The sequence below is a fragment of the Eumetopias jubatus genome, unplaced genomic scaffold (assembly GCF_037043125.1).
Source record: "Eumetopias jubatus isolate StellerSeaLion01/CBP00866 unplaced genomic scaffold, mEumJub1_p1.0 scaffold_5, whole genome shotgun sequence".
NCBI classification, from domain to species: Eukaryota; Metazoa; Chordata; class Mammalia; order Carnivora; family Otariidae; genus Eumetopias; species Eumetopias jubatus.
Genome location: NW_028274811.1, coordinates 4,843,439 through 4,856,108, shown reverse-complemented (window position 1 = coordinate 4,856,108; position 12,670 = coordinate 4,843,439). Strand labels below are relative to the sequence as shown.

Below are 12,670 nucleotides of genomic sequence, written 5' to 3'. Positions count from 1 at the left end.
AGAGGTGTATTCTCTCCCAGCTCTGGAGGCTGGAGTCAGATCCAGGTGTGGCAGGGCCAGTTCCTCCCAAGGCCTCTCTCCTTGGTGTGTAGATAGCCATCTTTTCCCCATGTCCCCACATGGTCGCCCCAGTTGAGTGTGTGTGTGTGTGTGTGTGTGTGTGTGTGTGTATACCTTAATCTCTTCTGATAAGGACCCCAGGTACGTTTAAACTGAACAATCTCATTTGGACTTAACTAACTCTTTAAAAGCCTCCATGTCTGAACAGAGTCATATTCTAAGGTTCTGGGGTCAGGACCTCAGCATAGAAATTGGTGGGGGCGGGGGGTTAGTGGAATGCAATTCATAAGAAACATCTTTTCATGTTTAGGGGTCATTTTAACTTTTTCGTGTGAATTATCTGGTTATGTCATTTGTCCTTTTTTTGTGATACGTTTTCAGCCCTGTTTTTCTTTAATTTCTAAAAGTTTTGGTAGAGTATGGCTATTAGCCCTTGCATGTGATCTGTGTTGGAAATATTTTCTCCAGACTTGTCACTCATCTTTTGACTTTGTTTATGGCTTTATTTTTGCTATAAAAAATTTAAAAATATAGTCAAGTTATTTATTAGTACTTTCTTTTATTACATCTGGATTTTATGCATAGTTAGTGTGGCCTATGGGTTTGTAGTGGCTTGATCTGCCTGGGCTGCATGACATTGCCCAGAATCCCCAGAAGACAAAAGCCTTACGGGGCCTGTGAAATGAGCTCCTACAGTGATGTGAGGTCAACCTCCTGCCACAAACCCCTTATTTGTGAATCTATATGCCTCCTGATGGTTCTGCCTTCAGGAGTGAAATCTGATACAATTAGAAAACATTTCCCTACATCCACATCATACAGAAACCCACCAGTGATTTCTTTTGTTACTCATATGATTCCATTTCCATGTTTAGCATTGAGATTTCTGATCCATTTCATGTTTATTCCCATGCATGAGGTGAATATGCTTCATCTTAATCTTCTTCTAAATGGATATCTAGTTGTCCGGATTTATTGCCAAAAATCAATTTTTTCCCAGGATTTAAGATGTCTCCTTTGTAGAACAACCTGTGCATTCTGGCTCATGAGAGCCTACTGTATATATTTTTCTCCAAATCTGCAATCTGTAAGATTATTTTGGGTTACACAGATGTCTTTTATCTATACCACTTTTTATGGTTTCCAGCTGTATTATGAGAATTGCAAAAATACCATAAAATTTCAAATGTGGCTCCCATCTTGTTAAGCAAGGTGATCATAGCTGTTTTCACAATCTGTGTGGTCCTGATGTGTGTGTCTACCCCCAGTACTCATGTTGACGTCCTAGCCCCCAGTACGATCGCACTGGGAAGTGAGCCCTTGGAAGGGGACTAGGTCATGACGGTGGAGCCTCTTGAATGGAATCCATGCCCTTATGAAAGAGACCCCACAGCAGAACTTCCCTACCCCTTCCACCATGAGGACACTGTGAGAGGTCTGTGACCCACAAGAGGCCCTCCTTGACCCTGCTAGCACCCTGACTAGAACTTTTCGCTACCAGAACTGAGAAATAAATGCCTGTTGTTTATAAGCCACCCAGTGTGTGTGTTTTTTTGTGATATTGGCCCAAGTGGACTAGGAGAGCCTGTCTTGTAATTCCAACGCAGGGAGCATTGGTGGGTCTGCTTCCCTTATCTCTCTTCTGCTGTGATTCTCTTCTTTCATCTTTGTCTCCTCAAATGTTGCGTCAGGAAACTGTACTTGAAAAAACATGATGAACAGGATTAATTTGAAGAGTAGGGTGATATTTTTGTCCTTGTATCCCATCTTCTTCTGCCAGGCATTGGGGAAGCTGGTAGTCACGGGACACCCTAATCCGTGTTCGAGGCCTGAGACTCCCCAGGTCCTGGGGTGGTGCAAAGTTGAGCTGCACATTTGTACAAGGGCTGGTTTCCTTTTGTTCACCAGTAAACTCATCTCCCAAGCAGGGGCTGGAGTGGTGGCCTAGCAGAGGTCCCTCCTTAAAAAGGCCTGGCAAGACAAATGGCTTCATCTTTCCTCCACCCGCCAAATCTTCCTTGTCTTTGTGTTGATAGAACCCCTGGAAGCCAGCCAGCAAAGGGGTCTGGAAATGTAGTCTGAACATTCCACCACTCCCTCCAACCTCCCAAGGAAGGACCTTCCTAGCCGCCTCCCCTTGGATTTCAGGGGCTCAGACAGATCCTACCAAGCCCTCTGTCCTCTGCTCCCAGCTAGGGGCTCAGATGATCCAGGGCTGAGAAGCCAGGCCCATACAGATCTCCGATGGGACGTTGGGGGCTGTGCAGCTCCTGGGGTGTCTGGCCAGGGTCATGGAGTGCAGAGGTGGGAGACAGCAAGGCCAAGGTGGGCGAGAGGGTGGACACGTTCAGATGGGTGGAGTGGAGCGACAGAAGGAACGGGACATTCCGGGCTGGGTGCTGACTGGGGGTGGGGGCAGGAGGCCAAGACCCACAGAGCAGGATAATGGGTAAGCCATGAAGGGGTGGGAGCTTTTTCAAAAAATTTTGGTTTCTGTTTTTTTTTTTTTTTTTTTTAAGATTGAAACAAAAGATCGAACCTTCAGCTTCTGGAAGAACTGTCTGTGCCTCCGCTGGGACTTGGCCTTGGCCTACTGCCAGCCAGGGTTAAGGACCAGGGTTACTGGCCTACCCAGACTGAGCAAGGCTCAAGAGTGTTGAATCCCCAGGGAGGAGTGCAGGTGGTGTGACTGGGAATGGGATGCTCATTCTGGAAGCTTCCAGTGGAAGGAAGCATACAGAACCAGGGATTGGCATGGCAGCGTTGACAAAGAACGCTTTGTGTGTGCTTGGCACACATTCGCCAGGGGCCCACTCCCCCTTCTCTAGCACATCTGGGCAGGGCACAGAGGCCACCACTGAATAATAATGCCACCCGCCCTTGGGTAATTTCCCCACCTTGCAAAAAGGGAGGCCAGGATGGTGTCGTGGCGATTAGTGGCCGCCCACAGAGACCCATGCAGAGACATATAAATGGGTATTCAGGGGCTGGAGGCACTGCACACCCCTGGCCCCGAGGCATGTGTGCTGGTGTGCAGATACCTGCAAGGATGAGGCTGTCCTGTGAGCTGTCCTGCTGGCTCTGGTCTCAGTGCCTAAGACCCAGGCAGTGTGGCTCAGGAGGCTGGACCCTAAGCCGGTAACAACACTCCTGTGGGTCCTAGGGGCCCAGGCCCCTCCCGTGGGGCCACACAACCTCTGGGTTACCCTCCCAGAGCCAACCCAGACCAGCACTGGCTATGGGGGGATGGGCTAGCCTGAGGAAGGGGCCCTGGGTTCCCAGATAGAGAGAGGATGCCTCCAAGGGCTTGAGGGACTGGCCCCCCTCACCTGCTCCTCCTCCACCAGCTTCTGGGGTCCTGGGATGTTTTTGCCGTGGCCTCAGGCGAGAAGGGCTTTGCGTTGGAGAAGGCCACGAAGAACGTCGAGGGCGTCATGGTGACCCTTACTCCAGAAAACAACCTGAAAATGTTGTCCTCCAGGCACAGGTGAGTGCGGTGTGTGCCCTGTGTCTGGGTGGGACTCATGCCGGGGTGGGAGAGGCCTCCTGGGCAAATCCTTCTCAAGCTACTGCTTGAAGTGGGTCATGCCTTGTGCTGAAGAGCCGCGGGTTCTTGGGGGACTCCAGGTACCCTCCCTCGCATTCCTGCATCTGCCTGCAGGAGATGTGGGGCCCGGGTGTACCTGGGCCAGGCCTGGCCTTGGGACAAGCAAGGGCAGGGGAGGTCTGGGGTAAGATGGCAGCTCCACGGTGTTGGGTGAGCTTGGTCCCACGGGCCATGGTGTTGGCCCCAAAGCCACGTGGCTGGGTCGTCCCAGTGAAGCTGGTGGAATCAGACATCCAAATACAGAAGCTGGGCCTCTGGAGGGCCTTGGGCCCTATGCAAAGCCAAAGATGCCATAGGAGCCATGGGGATGCCACAAGGCTCAGAGCCGATTTTTGGCATCTGCTCAACGGAATGATTGGTCAGCAGCCTCTCCTGGTGCCAGTGTCAAGGCGCATCTCTGTCCAGGGACCTGGGCCAGACGCTGATTTGGAGAGGTGGATTGTGCTGAGGGCCCCCTGCAGATACACATTCGGATCAGGGCTTGGAGGAGAGGCAAGTGGGCCTCTCACGTTTTGTTGTGTAATGAAATTTCATTCGTTGGCCTTTGGACAGCAAACATACTTGCATGGCTCAAAAATCAGGGTTCCTCAGGGTGTACCGTGGGGGTCCTTCCCCACCTGCCTCAGCCAGCCCGTCTCCTCCCTGAGGGTAGCCCGTGTTAGGGACGTGGGGGCAGGCACACACCAGCACCCATGTGTCATTTGCCCACGCACGCTGGGGGGTTGTTCCGATCAGTCCACAGAGGCTCTGCTCTCTTTTAAAACATTTCAAAGTTTGTTCTCTTTTGTCTTTATGACATTTTTCAAAGTTGTAGGAAGATAAACACAGCGCAGAGATTTACTGTCCTCGCTACTTCTAAGCGCACAGCACAAGGGCGTCAAGCACATTCACACTGTTGTGCAGCCGACCCCCTCCATCCGTTTCCGTTGAACACGGACCCCTCCCCTCCCCTGCCCCTATTTCTGTGGGTCTGACTCCTCTGGGGCCTCCGGGGAGTGGATCCTTGGGGATTGGTCTGTCTGCGCCGGGGACCGGGCTGATCTCACTCGGCACCGTGTCCTCCACGTTCATCCGCGTTGTAGCCGGTGTCGGGATTTCCTCCCTTTTTAAGGCTGAATTATGTTCCATGGTTGGACAGGCCACATGGTTTCTTCCACCGTCTGGTTCGTCAATGGCACTGTCATAAACATGGGTGTGCAAGTCTCCCTTCTGTTCTCCTGCGTGTGCGCCCTGCAGGGGATCGCTGGGCCGTACAGTGATGCCCTTTCGCATTTACCAGGGCGCTCTGCTCTTTTGGATCGCTGTGTGAGACTCCATAGGCCTTCTGCCAGGCTCTGCTGCTCGACAGACAGTGCTCTCCAATCTTCGGCAACTGGAAACACCTTTTGTGGCGTGGGTCCTGGTGCTCTCGCCTCTAAGAGGTCCCCACGTGGCAGGTTCCCTGAACCAGCGCCCCGGCATTCCCGTGCTCTTGCTTCCACGACATCTGATAGGCAACAGATGGCCCCCTTCAGCTTCTACGTGGCCCTTCTAAGGACGGGAGCGTCGCAGCGTACGTGCTCCCTGCCCAACGCACTGCCTGGTCACATCTCTGGTATGTTTTCCTCTAAGGTGTGTTTTTCCTCCTTTGTAAGAACCCTTAAGGATTAGGAATATGAGGCGCTTGTCTGTGACAGAAACCAGTTGCAAATATACTTCCCAGTTTGTCATTTTTCTTATAACATTGAGGAGGACTTTTTTTTTTTCATACATGAAGGATTTCTTTCCATTTCTCTGAGGATGCACACTAGCTTTCTCTTTGCGGGGCTCCTGGCTTTTGTGACACCGTCAGTTAGGAAACGGCTTGCAACTCCCTGGTGCTTCTGGCATCTTCGCTGCATTTGGGATTTGACCCTGGGAAAATAGGAGGAACCAGTTGGTTTTTTCTAGATCACTACCCAATTTCTAACGTCATTAATCGAATTGCCTCTCTGTCCTCCACGGACTCCGGCTGACTTTGTCACGTGCTAAATTCCCATGCTCCCATTTTGCTTTATTATTGGACTTTTTTTTTTTTTTTAGGATTTATTTATTTATTCTTGAGAGAGTGAGAGAGCACGAGCGGGAGGGGCGGAGGGAGGGGTCGAGAATCTCAAGCAGAGTGTGTGCTGAGCGCGGAGCCCAACTCAGTCTCACGATCACGAGATCACAACCTGAGCCAAAACCAAGAGTTGGACGCTTGATGGACGGAGCCACCCAGGCGCCCCTGTTTCTGGACTTCCCATTCATTCCTTTGATCAGTCTTCTGATTTTCCAAACCCCGTTGTTTCACCTGTTGCAGCTTTGTGCCCCACTGCCTCAGTTTACTGGATGGCTCTTGCCTGTTGTTCTTCCTTCTGGAATTTCCCAGCCATGAGCTCATCTTAGTGAGCAAAGACCGCTGCATTTCTGTGGTTGGTTCACTTTATGGACTGACCGCTTCGGGGACGTAGGCCCCTTTGGATACTGGGTGCCTTTACCCAAAATTACAGACGACCCTGTGTTTGTCCGAGGCTCCTTTTGTGCCCGTCACGTGGCTTCTAGCGCGCGAGGCCTCTTGGGAGGTGGAAGGAAGTCGATTTGCACTTTGCAGGGCTCTCGTGTCTGCTCATTCCCCGGCCAGGTTGGATTCGGTGCAGAACAAGGCTTCTGGGCAACGGGCACCATCAGCGGCAGCCAGGATCCCCTGCGCGGCATGCTGGTGGCTGGCCAGGTGCAGTTGGTAGGACCCTTGTCTCTTCTGGGCCTGAGTCCAGACCCTGAGCCGAGGACAGACGATCGCTCTTCCAGCTTGGAGAGGCGTGACGTGAACGTGGTGGAGCTGCTGAGACAGAGCTCTGGAAGGGTGTTTGAGAACTCCTGTAAGGCGACGGCCTCCACGGTCTCATGCAGGGTGTGGGGCACGGGGCGGTGCGGGATGGGCTGGCTTTCCGGGCCCTCCCTAGTGGGATCCACCACCGACAGCCTGGGATGGCGTCCCCTGCCGCCTGGCCAATGCCGTGGGATGGGGAGCGGGCCCATCCCCGAGACTTCCACTAGAAAGTGAAAGGATGCATTTTGTCAGAGTTTGGAAGACAGAGGGCTCACCCTGGCGTGCCCCGCGGTGACCCTGGGCCTCCGTCGGGGGTGGTGCCCCCGAGGGGACATGATCAGTGGAGTGTTCCCCCCGGCATGAGTTGGGACAGGCACTCGCCGGGCATCTGTTCCTGAGGCCCTCTGTGTGCTGGCTCTGGGGTCAATGGGACAATGCTTTCCGGGGGGGCCTCTCGTGAGGTCTGATGCTCCGCCCTGGGGGGGTGCACGTATTTCCCAGGCCTAGGAGTGTTGGACTACCGGGGGCTGGGCACCAACTTCAGGGACTACGCCATTGTGTTCACCCAGCTAGAGTTCAAGGACGAGGCGTTCAACACCGTGGAGCTGTACAGTAAGTGGTGGACACCACGGGCCGGCCCCACTCCCTGCCACGGGCGGCCAGGCTGGGCAACCTCCCGCTGACTGTGCTGAGCCCCGGGCCTCCAGGGTCCCAGAGCAGCATCCCTGCCCTTCGGCCCCCTGCAGGAGGGGTGGCTGGGGCACGGGGCACACGTGGTGAGGGCTCCCCTCCCGCCCCACAGGCCGGACAGAGCTGGCCAGCCAGGAGGCCCTGCGCCTCTTTGCTAGGTGGAGCCAGTCCTGGGCTTCCTGTCTCAGCAGCAGGCCACGTTGAGGCCGGACTGTGAGTGTCACCCGATGCCCATGGGCCCCTGGCTGACTTCTGTGGGTCTCGGGGTCCCTCCGAGCCTCAGGGAGTCAGGCAGGGTGGGGGTGGGGAGCTCTACACGGAGTCCCCTGCTCCTGCCCAAAGCCAGGCCTGCAGGGCCGGCCCCGTCTTGGGCGAGGCCGTGGGCAGAGCAGGGTGGCCGCGGTGTGTCCTGGGTGCCCACCCTCAGTAGTCCTCTTCCCCCCCCAGTCACCTGTGCGCACAAGACTTTCCAGGTCAGCTGTCCTCCTGAGCATCACCCCAGATCCTACACCCCAGAGCTCTGCCCCGAGAAGGCCCGGGGCCCGGGACGGGGCTGACACCCCTCGAGGTGAATCTGGGGTCCTGCAACACTCTGCTTGGGTTTCAGTGAATGCATCGACCTCCCGGTGGGACTGTGCCCGCCAAGTCCTGTGAGGCTGGCCAGGCGCTGGCCTCCTTGCTCAGCCGCCTGGGAGCTTGGTGTGGGGCGGGCTGCTCTCAGGACTCACGGCAGTTCCAAATAAAACGATCCCACAAGGCCTTACAGATGCTTCTCACCTGTGTGCCGAAGGCGGACGGCAATGTCAGACGGGGCGCTGCCCTCTCGGGGCTCCGCTCGGTGCAGGGGAGGAGGTGGGCGTGGGGCTCACCGAGGGCTGGGCCATACAGCCCAGAACCAGCTCTGGGTGGGGGGCACGTGGACGTGGGTCTTGGCTCCTGAGTGGGGGCTGGGCTGGGGGCAGCTGCTCCGCAAGCAGAGGTCACCACAGTCCCTGGGCTGCAGGGAGGACTGTCTGAGTTAGAGCAGGTCTGGACAGGTGCGGGCTGACGCAGTGGGCGTGGGTGCCCACCAGGCTGCGCGGCTGGGGTGCCACAGTGTCCAGGGCACAAGAGTGTGGCTTTCCCAGGCCTGGAGCTTTGGGGCCAGGGCAGGGGGCAGGATTCCCGAGGGACCGAGCCTGTGGCTCCTCCTGTGGTCTGGTGGGGCCGTGCCTGACGTCGTGGGGGGGGTGCCCATCACTCACGGAGGGGGGCGGTGCGTGCAGGCTAGGGGTGGGCACGCTCACACACATCCAGCAGCCCTGTCCGTCAGCACCTGCTCGGGACGGAAAGCCCTGCTGTCACGCTGGTGCCATCTGTGCCCCATCGTCACCGTGGTCCTGCTTCTCACGTGCAAATATCTCTATGAAGTGACTCCCAGGGACGCCTCCCGGCTGCTTGCCTCTCTTCCGCGGGGGCTAGGATGGGAGGCCCAGGGGTCTCACAGGGGAACACGATGGCCTTCAAATTCAGGCAGCACCCACCAGGCCGAGCCCCTAGGCCGCCCGCCTGTGTCCCAAAGCCCCTCTCCCCCCACATTGACCCACCCCAGGCTGGCTCAAGGCTCTGGGGTGGCTGGACACCCACGGCAGGGTCAGGTGGGTGGGGAGACTTAAACTCAGTGCCCCGGTGGCCGAGGAAGGAGGGTGACAATGGGACCAGGGAGGCTGACGTGTGTGCTGGTCTTGGCGCTTATGCCTGCTACGGGGTCCCGGCCGCAGGAACAGCTACCCAGGGAGTCCCACAACCTCAACTGGAACAAGGTGAGCCACACACCTGCGTTCCCCAAGGCTGACAGCCAGGCCGACCGGGGCCAGGCATGCAGTGTGTGTGGTGGCTGGAAGATCACTCCCTGAAAATCTCCAAAGGGCCATCCTGGAACAGGGGGCAGTGCCGCAAGGGCGGAAGGGGTTTCAGGCCCTGGCCTCTCTCTGAGGAGCTGGTGGCCACGCAAGAGGGGGGAGGGCCGAGGGCCCCAGGCAGGTGCTGCCTCAGGGCCCCGGGGATGCTAGGTGGGCAGAGGCCGAACGAGCAGAGCGTGTTCCAGAACAACCAGATGTCTGGCAGGTGGAAGGTCCTAGTGGAGGTGGCCGTGGGAACTGACTCCCCGGGAATGTGGGTTTGTGGCAGGAAGTCAGAGGGATGGGGCCGAGGGCCGAGCTGGAAGGAAGGGGGAGGCCTTTCACGGGAAGGGAATTCCAGCAGATGGTAACCACAGGCCAGCCCTCGGGGACCCAGCACACCCGGCACCTGCCCGCCAAGGCCCAGAGGGGCAGCCGGGTCCCTGTGCAGGGGCTGCGCCGACCTGTTGGTGCTGGACCCGGCCTGGGCCTCAGGCCAATGCCAGTGTCCGGTGGGTTCCTGAGGGCCCGGCTGGGAGCCTGGCACGGGCTGCTACGCCAGCACGCTCTCCACAGTTTTCAGGGTTCTGGTACATTCTGGCTGTCGCCTGTGAGGGCCAGAGATTCTTGCCAGGCAGAGACAGGAGGAAGCTGGGGGCATCGATGTTGGAGGTCCACAAAGCGGGCCAGCTGAAGGTGGTACTTGCAGTCAGCCAGTGAGTGGACCGGGGAGGGGCCCAGCACATTCTTCACGGAGCCCTGACCACAAACAGCCCAGACATCTCCCTGTCAAGAGGGGAAAGGGAGCCGGGGGCGGGGGGAGCCAGACCCATGATCACCTGCACATCTGACAGATCATCTCTGCAGCCCCGAAACCCTTCCTGCCCCTAAAAATTAAGGCCTGATTTTGGGAGAGGCCACCACGTACACGGGAGCACTCGGCAGAGAGTGGGTGTTCCGAGGGTTTCCCTTAAGCTGTGGGACTGAGGGCGCCTGGGTGGCTCAGTTGGTTAAGCAACTGCCTTCGGCTCAGGTCATGATCCCGGAGTCCCGGGATCGAGTCCCACATCAGGCTCCCGGCTCAGCGGGGAGCCTGCTTCTCCCTCTGACCTTCTCCCCTCTCATACTGTTTCTCTCTCTCGCTCTCTCAAATAAATAAATAAAATCTTAAAAAAAAAAAAAAAAAAAAAAGCTGTGGGACTGACCCTGCACCAAACTGGAAAATTCCAGGAAACCAGAGCCAACAAAGGGCTCCCGCCTTGCTGCCACCCCCCGCCCCCAGGTCACAGGGGTGTCAGTCACACACATTAATTCTGCGAAAAGATAGGAAAAAGGCGATGTTCAGGAATACTTGTGCGTAGGAAGGCCCGGGCCTGGAGAGAAAGACCTGGGGGTGGGCGTGTCCCCGGCTTCATGGCCACAGGCCCGGGAGAGGCCGCTCCTCTGTCCCAGGGCTGGGTGGATGGGAGAGACAGCGGCCCACGGGGCGGGCAGGCAGGCCACGGTCCCAGAGCCCACAAGCATGCAAGTGCCCGCAGCCTAGGCCTGGAAGGTGGTTGGGTGTGTGGGAGGGACTCCTGACCCTTCCCAGTTGCCCCTGCTGTGCAGGCCTGATCGGGCGGCCCCACGCTTCTCTTCCGGTCCAGTGAAGGGGGTCGAGGGCTTCCACGTGCTGTCCACTGACTACAGCTACGGCGTGGTCTACGTGCGCCTGGGCCGGGCCGGCCGGACCTCTAAGACCCTGCTGCTCCTCAGTGAGTCCAGTGGAAAACTCTGGGGAGGGGGCGTGCGGAGTGCGGGTCAGGTGGGGGACGGAGGGGCGACAAGCTCAGAGGGCAAGGTATGGAAGCACCTGCCTCAGCTCGGGCTCCCTGACAGAGCGCCACAGACCGCACCGCACGGGCGCCCGCGATGGACATTGATTCTCACGGCTCAGCGCGCCGACCTGGCGAATTCCGGGGAGGTCCCCATTCCTGGTTTGCAGATGGCCGCCTCTTCACTATGCCAAGTGTCGGGGAGAGGGCTCCGGTGTCTTCCTCTTCTTATACGGGCACTGACCCCATCATGAGCACCCAGCTAACCCCACACACCTCCCAAGGCCCCAGGACGTCACACCACCCTCTGTGGCTCTGATGGATGAATTTGGGGGGACACGAACACACATCCGTTCCTGTCACGGCCCTTGCGCTGCGGGCTGGCAGGAAGTGGGAAGTAGGAGGTCAGGGCCGGGACACACACAGCAAACGGGTGGCTAGGTGGGCGGGCGGAGCGCTGCGCCCGGACGGGGGGACCAGGTGGGCGGGTCTCTGGTGTGGCTGCCACGGGGCTGAGTGGGGGCGGCCAGTGCATGGGCGGAGCCCAGAGGGCAACAGGCCCGGAGTGGGACTGACCCTCTGCATGGAGGCAGGGGACCCCCTGGGCTGAGGGCAGGATCGGGGGAGCAGGGGGAGGTGGTGAAGGGAGGGTGGGCGGGGAGCTGCTGTCCAGGGAGGGGTGCGGGGAAGGGGGCACAAACCCACTTCGGGGCACCGAGGCCTGCAGGACAGCCATCGGAGAGGTCGGAGGGGTCCCGTGGAGTCTCCGTGGAGGAGGGCGTGGCCAGGAGCGCAGCGGGAGGGGCATCAGGCTCCGGCCCATGGGTCCTGTGAGCAGAGGGGCCTCCCCAAGGGGCCCTGTGTGGTGCCCGCCTTGGGACTGCACTGGGGACACCCCCCTACCTCGGAGCACAGAGGGGACAGAGGCACACTCCCCATCACCCGCCTGCTGCCCCCTCCCTTGGCAGCACACTGGCTTCTCTGTCCTGCCAGCTCGGAGGGCGCTGCGGTGGCCACGGGCTCGGGGACGGCCCCAGAGGGCCAGAGCTGGGGACTCTGACCTTGTGACTCTGCTTTCAACTGCAGGCAGACAGAGCAGGTCCAGCTTCCCGAGCATGAAAAAATTCGTAGACATACGTGACATTTGATAGCTCGCCAACGGTGTGACTGTTCTCCCAAAGATGGTAACAGACGGCCACGGGCCCTCCCGTGCAGGCCAACAGCACGCCCGGCCCCCATCCATCCCGTAGAGCTCAGTGCTTCTCTCCCTCCTGCAGCCTCGTGTGCCCACACCATCCTGCCCTGAGAGCCCGCGTCCACCCACCTGTCTCCTCGCGGCTCCACCCGCGGTCCCCCTTGACCCCGGGAACATCGCTCAAGACTGCTGGTCTGCACAGCCAATGGCCTATTGGGACGCGTTGGAATACCCCAGGCCACTGATGGGGTGAAGTCCAGGGCCATGGCCGTAGCCCAAGCGGGATCCTTTATGATCTTGGAGAGACGGGGATAGGAAGGCGGTAGGAGGGCAGGTGTTGGCCAGGCAGGAGGATGCCCGACCGGACCCATTCTGCCCACGCCCTCCAGATTACGTGGGGGAAAGAGTCTGCCACACTTCTCTGCTGGGAAGTAGACCACGGCTCTTGGACCAATGTCGTCCTTCTGTATGCGTCCCACAGCGCGTCTGCCACCAGTCCCCGTGGGCCCTGACGTCCTACACTTCCTCAGGAAGTCTTCCACTTATTCGCCCAACATTTCCAAGCACCCGTGACATGCCAGGCACGTGCTAGCT

The 12,670-nt window shown here is 58.2% G+C and overlaps 1 pseudogene; it reads left to right on the top strand.

Annotated features, from left to right (window-relative positions):
* The first annotated feature begins 1,398 nt into the window (after positions 1-1,398).
* On the top strand, positions 1,399-12,029 carry LOC148164246 (epididymal-specific lipocalin-6-like; annotated as a pseudogene).
* Positions 12,030-12,670: the final 641 nt, after the last annotated feature.